Source organism: Muscardinus avellanarius, assembly GCF_963383645.1.
Source record: "Muscardinus avellanarius genome assembly, chromosome: 2".
NCBI classification, from domain to species: Eukaryota; Metazoa; Chordata; class Mammalia; order Rodentia; family Gliridae; genus Muscardinus; species Muscardinus avellanarius.
In genome coordinates, this window is record NC_137787.1 from 155,294,303 (window position 1) to 155,308,553 (window position 14,251).

Consider the following 14,251-nt stretch of genomic DNA (forward strand, 5'->3'; position numbering starts at 1 on the left):
GGCTCAATCCCCACTACCACAAAAAAGAATTAATTTATAGCTATAATATTGTAATAAACTGTACTACTTAAGACAATGTAGTATTAGAGTAGGAATGAACACCTAGGCCAACAGAAGGATGGTGGTTCGCAGACAGCCTCTGCTTCTTAGTGAGGCCCTTTGCAACTCAGTGAGACGCTGTTTCAATATAAAAAATAAAAAATAGGTCTGGGGTGCAGCTCAGAGGTAGAATGCCCCTGGGTTCCATCCCCAGTACCAAAAAAAAAAAAAGGAAATAAAGTTTTTTAAAGGCCACAAAGTGAATAGAAAAAAATAAAATGAAAATAGAAATATTAAATGCTCCAACTAATAAATAACCTGGAAGATAAAAATTAAACACAATGATAAACTATTATATACCCACCAGATTTGGGGGGAACGCTACCACTGGTGAAGAAATGGAGGGATACATTTTGTTTTGGGGACTACAGAATGGAACAATTGCTTTGGGAAACAGTTTTGGATTATATGATAAAGCTATCATATATATACAAGTTATATAATCCAGCAATTCTAGTTCTAGGTATATACTCTGGATTCAATAAAGACTGCTTATAACATCATTGTTCATTTTGGCTTCATAGTAAAAATAGCTCAAAAGATCATCAATAGTAGAATGAATAACTGAATTAAGGCTTATCTGGTAAAATACTGTATTGTGATTAAACATACATAAACTGCTGAATTAACAAAGATGACTCTTGCAAGCTAATTCTTTTGAGAAAGATTCAAAAACAGGTGAAAGTAAACCACATCCATTAGGTCTGCGTACTAGGCATGGGAATTAGCATAGAATTCTGGACAAAAATATCTTCATCAGGTGGGAGAGGAGACTATGATGAGGAAGGTGCTCAGGAGTGGCTTCTGATATAAGGGGAATATTGTGTTTCCTTTTTGCGAAGGTGCTGGGGATTGAACCTAGGGTCATCCTATCTCCTTGTTATATCACAAACTCTCATTTTGTTTTTAATTTGGAAACAGGATCTGGCTAAATTGCTGGCAGCCTCACTAAGTGGCACTGGTTTCAAACCTGTGATCTTTCTGTCTCAGACTCCCAAGTACTGGGATTAGCAGTGTGATCTGCCATGCTTGGCTGAACATTATATTTCTTGATCTGGATAGTGGTCTCACAATATACACTTCATAATAATTTCTGTACAGATGAAATATTACAATTGCAACTATGCACTTTTTTTGTAAGTCTGTTATATTTCACACTAACAAAATAAGAAAATCTTACTTTTTTCTGAGTTTTTGTAGTTATAAGTTTGGGGACATGTGAAAAGAAAACTTAATGAGAAATGAAAAAGAGGCATTTTTACTGATGGACATAATGAACTCAGAATGTATTTTAAGAAATGTAGTCTTCAGATTTTTAATTAATACTGTAAGGAGAATGTTTCAAAGTGAGTTAGCAATTGCCTTCAAGAAAGGTTTACTTTAGTAAAAAAGAATAGTTGTCAACTAAGGTATCAAGTTAAATAAAATTGTAGATATTTTGTCTCTATTTTATTCCATTAAGTTTCCTAATTTCCTAATTAGTGTCATTTGGATTGGTGAGAGTATATAACCCTGAGCCTTGTCTTACATGTGCGTGATGCCTTTGTGTGAATATTCTTCCTCTCTTCCTCTCTCATACAGTATACTTTTGTATTGACTGTCATCATGAAAAACCCTAAGCTAAATTGCAATCGTATACCAGGATCTTTAGAATACAATTCCATAGAATAAGTTACTCAAACAACAGAAATCTATTTTCTCATGGTTCTAGAGGCTAAAAGTCTGAAATCAGGGTGTCAGAAGGCCTGGCTTCTCCTGAGACCCCTCTATTTGGCCTCTAGGTGGAAGACTCCTCACTGTCTTCCCATTACATGTTCTTTCTGTGCACATACTTCCTTGGTGTCTCTTCTTCTTACAATGACACCGGTTATACTGGATTAAGACCCTGCCCTTATGAATCGATTTAACCATAATTGCTTCTTTAAAGACTCTAACTATAAATACATTGGATATTAGCACTTCAATATATGAATTGGGAGAAACAGAGTCTGACTGTAAAACAAACTCTTTTAGTTTGATAAAATTATACCTAGCCATTTTTCAGAGTACTCAATGTAATATAATCAAGTTTAAAGTTGATAACTCCAGGATGTGGCTTAGAAAAAAAGAAAATTCCTAAGATATATCATCTACTCCCCTCTTTTCAACTGAAATACAGGTTATATATTTAAATAGATGGGATATTTAAAATGGAATGCCAAACCTTTTGAAAGTTCTAATGAAGAGTATGTATGCTCATTATTCAAAAGGATTCCCAGTGTCTGTTGAATGGTGATTATAGCCCTTGAAAAGAGAATTCTATTTTTCCAAGTAGAAGGAAAAAAGACACAAATAAAAATACAGAAAGGGCCATAGATCCCATTCACAGCCAGCTCTGGAGCCCACATTTATTTCTTCTCATGCTTTGAGGTCCTTCCTACTCACTCCAGTCTTCTCGATACTGAGTTGTTTAAAAAATGAATCTGATCTTGTCATTCCTCTGATTAGATAATTTGAAGTCTTTTTTTATTTTGATACTGGGGATGGAACTCAGGGGCATTCTACCTCCAAGCTACACCGCCAGCCCTATTTTTTATTCTTTATTTTGAAACACAGTCTCACTGAATTGCAAAGGGCCTCACTAAGTAGCTGAGGCTATCCACGAACCGTGATCTTCCTATCTCAGCCTCCCAAATGCTGGGATTACAAGATTGCAACACCATGTCTGGCTGATAATGTGAGTATTTTACTAAGCTAAATTTGATAGTCTAAGTTTGATAGCTTGAGAAATAAAGCCCTTCATAATCAGACTCCACCTTTCTTTTGAAACTATGTCTTGCTACTCTACTTCATGTGTGCTCCGATCCAACTTTGTGAGATACCTCAGCGGAGTCTAGGATTCTTCATGCTTTGCCTAGAATTCTATTTTCTTGTATTTGTGCCCAGAACACTACCCAGCTCACTGGTTATGAGGCACCTTCTTACTGCCCAAGCAAAATAGTCTTAGTCCAATTTTTCAGTTTTTACCTCAATTAGAGTGCTCATGATATTATACCATCATTGCTGATTTATATCCAAGCCTTACCCCCTAGGCACAGGCCACTGGAACATACCTCTTGCATACATTTGAAGCTCTGGCTCTTCATACATGGTAGCTTACTAAGTATAGTTTAGACACATAAAGCAATGCATTTTTTCAATAGCTATATGCCTGTAAATATCGAGTTCAGTAGGTAAAATCCTTACTGAGGCTCTGGATGAACAACTACAACAAAGTTACATGTTTGGTGTGTCCTCAAAGAGCAACATCAAACAACTCACTAAACAAATGTTTAACTGAAAACTTGTTCTCCTGAGGAGAAAAGATGCAATGCTAAAATGGAAAATAGATGGCTTGACTGAGTCTGAGGAAGGAATGATTAAGCAAGGTTTTCTTAAAAAAGTGACATATAAATTACCTTTAAAGATTGAGGGAGTGCAGAAAGAGGAAATCAATAGGATCGTTGTTCCCAAACTGCAGTTAGATAAAAATATGAATTATTATTGCACAGTGTATTTGTTTTAGTAACTTCCTTTTAATTATTGCAAATACTCATAGTTTCACTATTTATTTATTGCAACAACATTAGATTTCTTCTGATACTTTAATTAGATGATTCTAAGAAAGTTAGTAAATTAAAGAAAAATAATTGTACTAGTACACGCAAGCATGGAAAAAATTAAAATATTGGTTGGGTGTGACAGCACACACCTGTAATCAAGTACTTGGGAATCTGAGACAGGAGGATCTCAAGTTTGAGGGCAGCCTTGGCAACTAAGCGCAATCCTCAACATCTTAGCAAAACCTTGTTTCACAATAAAAAATAAAGCCAGGAGTGATGGTGCACACTTGTAACACTAGTACTTAGGAGGCTGAGATGGGAATATCACAGGTGTGATGCCAGCCTCAGGAACCTAGTGAGGCTTAATGACATCCTGTTTCAAAATAAAAATATAAAATAGGGTTGGATATGTAGCTCAGAGAGGTAGAATGCCCCTGGGTTCCACCTCCAGTTACTATAAAACATAAAACATATAATACAATATAAAATATAACAATATACTTTATATTATATTATAACATGGTGTATATATAATGAGTGGTGGTAGATTCCAAACACTACAAAGAGAGAAAAAAATTGCATGTAGATGGAGAAAATATGTGACAGTCTTTAGGAAAGAGCTTGGTATGGAGAAAAATAATAATTATTGCACAAATAAAGCTCTGAGGGAGAAGGACAAAAAGTGGAAGGTGAGGCTGGAGGGACCAGTAGGAGAGAAGAAAAGCAATGAAAGAAAAATGTGTTGAGGAAGTTTTGTTGTGGGAGCAGGGGAGAAACAAACGGCAGGAAGCTGAGAAGGAATAGCCAGGGAGGGAAGGAGATCAGCTTAGTGTTGGAACATTCCAGCCAAGGAAACAAGGGTCTCAAGCAGGAATAACCCACTGTGCCCAACAGTCTGAAAAGAAAAGATGGACAACAAGAAGCATCCATTGCGTTTAATAATATGCATACCATTCTTGTCCCATGCCAGTGAAGTGCTCACACTGAAGTCTCTGATATATCTTCATTTGGATTTTTGGTGAATGGAAAACTGAGCCTTTGACCTTGATCTGTTTCCAGTACTCTGCCGCAATTTTCAGAGAAATATGTTCTTCAAATACACTTCTGTGGAAATGGATTGCATGTAAGGATCATTGTTTTGCATTTTACTAATTCTTTATGTTTTTCATTGATGACATAATGAAACTTTTTACCAGATATTTGATCCTGGACAAATCATCTGTCTGTCTGAAGTTCAGATTCCTCTTCTCTCAGTAGGGAAGACTATACCTACAGTACATAATTTTTGTTAAGTTTAAGAATAATGTACAGCCAGTGCCTGGCATACAGCAGATACTTCTAAGTAGCTTAGCTTCTCATTCAGCTCCAGCAGGACTCACTTCACTCACCACTGTGCCCCACCACCCGCTTTAATCCACTAGGAGAAACTAAGTCCAAGCATTTGAACTTCAACATCACAAACTTACCCATGGGATTACGAAATCAGTCCTACGTAGGATCAGTGCTTGACTACAAAGCTGATGGTGGGTTTTGTTGAGTTCTAGAAATAATCAGCGCTCAATAAAATACCTAAAAATAATAAAATAAAATAAGTAGATAGCGAGCTCACTTCCTCAAAAGGGAAGGTTATTTATAACAAACTGTAACTCCGTGAAATTCTATTTCCCGAGATTAACATTCCAGAGATTCTTGGTATGCCATAAACATTGTTTAGTATATTACAGTTATTTTAACTTATTCTTTTTTAGAATAAATCACATTTACAGAAGCGCATTTATAAAAGTCTTGTGAAGACAATGTCATGTGTAATAAATAGAATTGTTTCTGTTCTTGTCAGGGAACACTTATTAAACACCCACGAGGTACTGGAGCTAATGGAAATAAATATGAATTAACACATTTCTTCTTCAAAAAGACATTTTTCAGTGACTTGAGGTTTTTTTCTTGCATTTGGTGTAGGCAAATAAAACCAACTATATCACATTAGAAATCAATCCGGTATCAAATGCAATTTTTTGCAACAGTAAACAGTTTTAGATTATGTGAACACACACACATGCACACACTAAAAGCATCTGAAATAGTTCTATTATTCTAAATGAACTCTCTGACTGAGACCTGGTATGCCAGCCTGAAGCAAATTATTATAGCCTAGCTATTAACTCCTAAAAACAGGGAGCTGTAATGGAAACACTTGGAGTCTAAACAGTGGGCAAAACTGCTATCTCCATAAGGTAATAGCAACAAGACATGGCTGTATAGTTTGCCATGTCATAGGAGGTGGGTATATGAAAGCCACCCCAGCCTTGTGGCACCAACCTGGATATTTTGTTCAGATTTCTTTTGTCCCCCTTTCATGTTGGCTTATATATTAAAAAAAAAAAAAGTCTTAACAATGTCACTTTTCTCCTCTCTGGCAAAATTCTCAGGTCAGATTGCTCTGTTAAGGATATACCCAAGAAAAGGGTAGGAGCATTTGTCGGAGCAGAACCTATGAGTAAGAATTGCTAAAGTGATCTCAGAGGAGACTGCCAGAGCTGCGACCCTTGGCAATTTCTCAGAGCCCTTGTTGAGTGACTGTATATTTGAGAGCACATTCTCTAATGCAGCCCGCAATAGTCTGACCATTTTCCAGAGTGTAACACCATTTCCTTTGAGCTTCTGCCAGCGTTCTAATACACTGCTGCCATCTAAATTTATGTTGTAAGGCTATCTTGTAATTAGGTGGGTCAGAAGAATTTGTTTGTGTATCCATTAGACATGCCTAAGACTTTAAGTCATTTTGTATAGTGCGATATTGTTAAAAGAAGCTTGTAAAAAAATAAAAATATGCTATTTAGCTCACAGATTCCAAACCACAGGCACAGTAGATAACTACAAAATGCATCTGAAATCACAAAGAGAAGATAAAGAACTGAGTGATCCAACATGCACTTTTATTTTAAATTGAGGGATAGTTTTTATACCGTAAATTACAGAGATTTTAAATGTGAATTTGCTCACACTAGTGTGCGTGTAATCCACAAATTTATTATAATAAAGAATATCCCTATAACCCCGAGTATTTTGAGATACTCCTATCATTCATTCTTCCCCAAGCCTCTCCTCACCAGAAGCAATCATTGTTGATGTATTTTGCTATAGATCAGTTTTGCTTGTTATAAAATGACATATATGAACACTTTTGTGATTGGTTTCTTTCATTCATCAGTTCTTTCATTTTACTGCTGAGTGGCATCTTATTGTCAATATTCAAGTTGTTTGACTATTCTCTTTCTAATGAGAAGTTAGGTTGTTTCTAGTTGGGGGCTATTATAAATGAAAATGTCATGAATATTCTTGAACAAATATTTTTGTCAATGTGTGTTTTAATTTCTCTTGGACAAATACCTTGCAGTAGAATCAATGAGTAATTGGGCAGGTAATTGTATTTTTTTTATTTTTTATTAGTGCATTGCAGTCATGCATCTTAATGGGGTACAAGATAGTAGAGGCATACCTGCACACATCACTCAGGAATTAGGGAAAGGCAATTGTATCTTTTAAAAGTAATGAAAAATTGTTTTCAGAATTATATGTATCAGTTTTACAGACTTATTTTCAATGATTGAGAGTTCCAGTTTCTATGAATATGTATCATTTCTTAGACTGTTATTTAGCCTTATAAAATTTAGAAATTCTAGTAAGTATCCACTAATTGTGGTTTCAATTTTCACTAAGTCTAATGATTGATGACATTGTATGCATAAATTTAAGTGTCATTTGTTTATCTTTCTTTACAAGTGCCTGTTCACATTTTTGTTCATTTATTAAATATTGTGTGGTTAGTTCTTAAAAATTGATAAATGAAAGTTTTTGAGTAGTCTAATATAAATCATTTGTCAGATACATATGTTGCAAATATTTTTCCCAAAATAAAGTTTCTAATGAGCAAAAAATTTTTAGTTTTGTGTATATAAGTGATCATTTTTGCATTTCAGTTATTGTATTGTTCAGTTACAAAACTCCCATTATTTAGTTCTCTTTCACTACTAGAATTTCCAATCCATTTATTCACCACATTTATTATTTCCTTTAAATTCTTAAATATATTTAAATTGCTATTTTATTTATTTATTCATTCATTTTTACACTACTGGAGTTTGAACCCAGGGGCATTCTACCTCTGAGTGACACCCCCAGTCCTATTTTATTCTTCATTTTGAAACAGGGTCTCACTAAGTTGCTAAAAGCCTTACTAAGTAACTGAGTCTGGCTTCAAACCTGCCGATCCTCCTGTCTCAGCCTCCCAAGTACTGGGATTACAAGCATATGCTACCATGCCTGGCTTAAATTGTTATTTTAAACTCTACTGATTTGAACATCTCTATCATCTCTTGGTCTTTTCTACACTAATTTTTGTTTCCCCTAGTTATGGGCCACAGGATCACACAATTTCTTTTTTCTATACCTGTTTGATAAGGCTTGATCTTATGCTAATAACTAGATAGTAGATTAAGAATCCTGATTATTTTTTCTTTTTCAGTCTTCCTTTAAGGACTATTGAGAACTATTCTTTTAGGAAATTAGCCCTATTGTTAATATGCAAACTTTAAGAGACAAAATGTCCATGATGTTTAACCATGTCCTAACTGGTCACGACTCCTACCTCTTAAATGTGTGACCTTTAGAGTCTATATTTATAGCTCCCCCGCTTCACTGAATATTTCTTTGTGTGTGCACAGCTTATCATTTAGAGGAGGGCCTTAAAAATGAGATTCCTAGGCAGATTTCCTTTCTGCACCATGCTTTTTTCTCTGTGACCCCTGAAGTTACAAATTACAATCCACTAAAACAGCCCTAAAATCCCGTCTCTGGCCCCTAAAGTCAGCAAACTCTGTTTAAGCTCTTCTTCCTGCTTTGTGATCTGGAAATGACTTCCAGGCAGAAAGTCATGGTGAGCATGGGGCTTATTTTATGTATTCCCTTTCTTTCTGGCATTACAGTCCTATGTTGCTTCTTACTGAGTGTCTCAACAATGCTTATAAAGCAACAATTTGGAAACTTCAACAGGTATTTTCACAAGAATGGTCCAGCATTTTGACTTTTGCTTTCAGTTTTGAGGATATTGAATGAATGGGAAAATGAGATGATAAAATGAATGGGAAAAAAAAGGTAGTCCTGGAAGTAGTTAACATCATTCATGTGCGTACATATCACAAAGGTATTGTATGCGTTAATAAAAAAATCATTTAGAATCATAACAGCAGCAACAACAAAAAACAGTTGTTCCACCTATTGGGCATAGTTCAATAACTATCTGGTGAGCAGGCTATTCCCATACTAGTTATTCTGGCTGCCAAGGCTGCAGTAGACACCCCCACACCCAGTATGTTATTTATTAAAGTTAATATATGCATCGGAAAGAGAAAACATAGGTGCTAGTTGGTAAAAGTCCAAGCCTCATATAATAGCCTGAAAATATATTTTGCTTGTGTTTTTAAATAAAGATTCCATTTTTTAAAAATACAATGTTTTCTCACTAATAAATTCTCCTGTTTCATCAACCCTGATGTATCATGGAGTCCTTCTCCATCAAGCCCTTTCCCTAAATAGACTTTTAAATACAATATATAGGCAACTTTAAAGATGGTCATTAGTATTTAAGAAGAGCCAAATAGATTGTTTATATTCAGAGAAAAAAATATGATATGTGCTTTTTAGAAATGAGATCTAGCCAGAGATATATATGACATTTGATTTCATGGGTTTTTCCTCCTTCCCGTAATATTCAGGGCGTTTTATAGATGAGCATTTATACACCCAAAGTTGGTATATAACTTGACCTTTTATCATTTAAACTAGGAATACCCTGAGTCTTCCTTCACTGAGCTCGAGCTGTTTCACATACTGCTTCTGTGTACAATCACTTCTAAGCTTTCAGCCCTCATTCTCTCTCTCTCTCTCACACACACACACACACACACACACACACACACACACACACACACTAGTGACCCTAGGAAAACTTTGCTAATGTTATCAGTGATGTAGCTGGGCAGTGAACATAAAACAACTTGAATTGGTGCCTTTTCTTATCACTTTTTCACTATTCCATCCTGGCTTATTGTCTGCTGCTTTTTCTGACATGGTGTATGTGTTTTGTTTTGTTTTTAAGCTAAGAAAATGAATACAACTTTTACTAATTTACATCTAAATCATTCAAACATTAGAGTAATCTTTGGAAATATACACTAATATTAAATGTAGAAAAAAATGCTTTTTTTTTCTTTTTTTCTCTTCAGGGCAGGTGAGGGTAGAGTAGCAATATGGAATAGCAGTGGTTCCAGACAGTATATATAAAGCCTCCTGGACAGAAGACAAAATATAACTGAATCATATTAGAGAAGAAAATAGCTAAAATTCCAAAAAAAAGAAACTCTTTCACTCAGAAACCTTCAAAGGAAGAAAAGAATAGAGTGAAAAATGAGCTGAAGCAAAAGAGCAGGCAAGGCAGAGCACTTGAAAAAGAGAGCAGGAATAAGGAATCCCTTCATCTAGTTTAAAGTCAAAATGACTCACGGTGAAGTAGACCTTCGAGTGTCAAGAAGTGAGCTCATTGCACCAACCCTGTCTGTGCAAATGAGGAGAAGTTGGCAGAATGACAGAATGACAGTTTCCTAACCTTTCCCACACTGTTCCATCTTTGTAACATAGGATGTTCACCCCACTTTGAAATGCTAGATTAAACCCCTTATCTTCCCTTTCCTGGTCTACAGTCTTTTTTTTCCAATGGTAATGCAAGGTATCCATTTCAGTCCTAGGTCTGTGATATGCCTATGACGCCTCCTGACCTTTTGTGTTGCCTGAGAAAGGTAAACGAGAAGATTAAATAAAGAAAGGATTAAGAAAATGAGGTTGATCAAATTTAAATAAACTCTCTCTTAGTTCACAAAGCCAGACAGTGCAGAGGCGGTGGTTCACACTCAGGTCTCTCAGTGTCTCATGGCTGTATTCCTTCTATCAGGCTGCATGTTCTTTGCTTGAGTTCTGGATATTTTGGAATTGGGATATGATTTGTGTGGGTGGCTTATGTTTGTACAAATTGGCTTTCCAGACCAAACATCAGCTTATGTTTGTGTAAAGTCTTTCCAAAACCAAACATCGGCTTATGCTTATTCAAATTGTACAAATTGCAGTGTATGTCATGAGACAATGTCACATTTGTTATTCCTTAACAGTCTTTAGTCTAAGATATTGAAATCAGATGAAATCAAGAATGAAATCTCATCAGGTTGATAAACCATCTGATATGATACCTGGTTCCTCTTAAATAACTATATAGTGCTTTTCCACAGTTCTTGTTGAATGAAAAATATTACCCTTACCTTCCTTCCTAGTTCCCATGAAAATTTAAGACCTCATCATTTATTTTAAAACATGATAGCTGGGTGTGGTAGCACATACCTGTACTTGGAAGATTGAAACAGGAGGATTTCAGGTTCAAAGACAGCATCAGTAAGTAGTGAGAGAGACTCTCATCAACCTAGCAAGACTCTTTTCAAAATAAGAATAAAATAGAGCTGAGGGTAGCTCAGTGGTAGAATGTCCCTGGGTTCAACTCTCAATAACACACACACACACACACACACACACACACACACACACACACACACACTCACACATTGAATGAAGCTGGTTGTAGTGATTCATGTGTGTAATACCATGAGAGAGGCTGAGACAAGAGGATGGGAGGGAGCTTCAGGACTGGAAGGTGATAATTTAGGAAGATCTTGTTAAAAATCAAATGTGGGAGGAGAGATAGGGGCATAGCTCAGACAACAAACCCCCCTGTAAGTTCAATCTCCTCTCTCTCTCTCTCTCTCTCTCTCTCTCTCTCTCTCTCTCTCTCTCTCTCTCTCTCTCTCACACACACACACACACACACACACACACACACACAGACACACACACCTAAAATGTTAAAATAAGTGCTAAAATACAGAATTATATTATTTGTCACTACTGTTTATTCACTGAGGAAAGCAGAATATTGATGTTAACAGTGACCTAGGGTGGATCCAGGGCTGTTAAGTTATTATATACTGTTATGTTGGTAAAATACTTCAATAGTTCTTTTCTGATTATTAAATAACAACAGCAACAAGTAGTAATAGGAAATAATAATATAATTCCACCCCAGATGGTGCTATAGTTTGGCTCTTAAATATTTTTTGAGGCCCAGATGTTAAATGCTCAGTTGTTAGCCTCCTAATAGGTCCCACAAGGCTCCAACCTCCAAAATCCCACTATTGACACATTTCCACTTCCTTGTTGTTCTTCTACTCTTTCTTCTCTCTAATAACCTTCGTCTCATATTTTGACTAAGCCACAGAGGGAGAACAAAGAATGAAAAAGGAGAGGAAGATACTTGAAGAGCAAGGTAAGCAGTTTAGAGCTAGGATGGAGAGGCAACCTTTATAGGTTGGACAGTGTCCCCAGCCATGCGATGATCACACAAGTGAAAGGGGAAATCTTTGGAAAGGTTGAAGCTTGACACTGACCGTAGTATTTAGTTAGGACCTACATAAACAGAGAATAGTATCACCAGTTACTTTGCCAAGTTTACTTCCGTTGTGTTTTCTCTGATAATTTTCTCTTTAACCTTTATGCTCATAGCCTTGTATGGATATTTGGCAACATTAAAAGGAAGAATATTTCAATTCCATTGATGGGTGCAATAGGTGGCCAATGAAGAAAAATACCAAGAATCCCTTTGTTGAGAGCATATTAACTTATATAATTTGTCAAAACACTTTTGCCCCCTACTCAATAGCTGTTTCCAGCCTTTTCTTATTTAGTGACAAAGCCTTGAAGGTCTGAGGGTAAAGATGCTACTATAAAGCATCTTTAGAGTAGGGTAAAGACTGTTAGTCTACTTAATTTCTGTTTTTCCTGGAAGCTAGTACTGACTGTCTACTGGCGGGCACCCAAAAACATTTCTCTTCCTGATGAAAGAATATCTGCTTTTGCCCCTTCCAGTCATACCCAACCTTTGACCTTTCCTCTTATCTTTGACACTTTGTCACATGAGGACTGATGCTAGAAGATGCTAAAGCCTCTTCTTATGAGAAAGGCAGATAGATCAGTGATCCACTGTGACTGACAATACAGAGAGAATTGCATTCCACCTTCCCATGTCACTATTCACAGTGTGTCAGTAGGTTGCCTTAATTCACAATAGCTAAGTTACAGAACCAACCTAGGTGATCATTAACAGGTGAATTGATCAATAAAATGTGAGATATATATATATATATATATATATATATATATATATATATATATATATATGTGTGTGTGTGTGTGTGTGTGTGTGTGTGTGTGTTTGTGTGTGTGTGTGTAATATAAAGAATGAAATTATGTCATTTTCAGGAAAATGGAACTGGAGTACATCATGCTAAGTGAGATCATCCAGAATCAGAAAATCAAGGGTTCCATTTTTTATCTCATATGTGGAAGCAAGATATAAAAAAGAAAAGAAAAAGACCTCATGAAAACTAGGAGAAAGCTGGGTGTGGTGGTGCATACTTGTAATCCCAGTACTTGGGAGGCTGAGAGAGGAGGACTGCAGGTTCGTGGCTAATCTCAGCTACTTCATGAGGCCCTCTGCATTTTAGTGAGACACTTTCACAATAAAAAATAAAAAAAAATAGAACTGGGAGAGTAGCTTGAGGTAGAATGCCCCTGGTTTCAATTCCCAGTTAAAAAATAAAGAAAGAAAAAAAGAAATTAGGAGAAAGACCAATAGATTAGTGAAACAGGGCTAGGGAAGGAAGGAAGGAGGGAGGGAAAGGGAAATTATGGGATGGAAATAGACCAGATAATGTTATGTGTATATATGAATATATCACTGTGAATTTTATTATCATGCAAAATTACAATGAACCAATTACAAATTTTAAAAAATAGATAAGAAGACTGGGATTGTAGTGAGTTCTTGGGTTGATAAACCAACCAGAAAAAAACTATCTACAGACTTTACAATAAATTTCTTTTATCTTCAGGGTACTTTTTGGTTTCTGGGTGTTATTTGTTTATGTAGGTATCTTAACAAACAAATGCTTGTGAAAAAATTCCATGCTGACCAGTGGAACACTAAAGCTCTCTACTGCCATTAATTTTCAACATTAACTTTCTTGATACACCACCAGTAGGAGATAACAACTACTGCAAAAGGAACTATGTAATTTGAAAGGATTATGGAAACTCAAAAATGAAAAACCCTCTTGCCTACTTTATCAGCACCCTTATATACCAAATTACTCCTGAGAAATTACCAAGATTCTGTTCAAGTATTCCTAAGACAGAGAGTGATGAGTCATCTCATGAGCAGCCCAAAGCTCCCTTTCCCCATTATATTATTTAATTTTCTTATCAGACCATAGGGCAACAGATATTATAAAAGACAAAGAGGAATTAAGTGACAGTTATTCTTTCATTTATGTACATTTGTAAAATGTCCTGGTCAATGAGGAAACCACTTAAGACTTTAGGGATGATAACATATTGAATGATTTTCCATTTTCCTT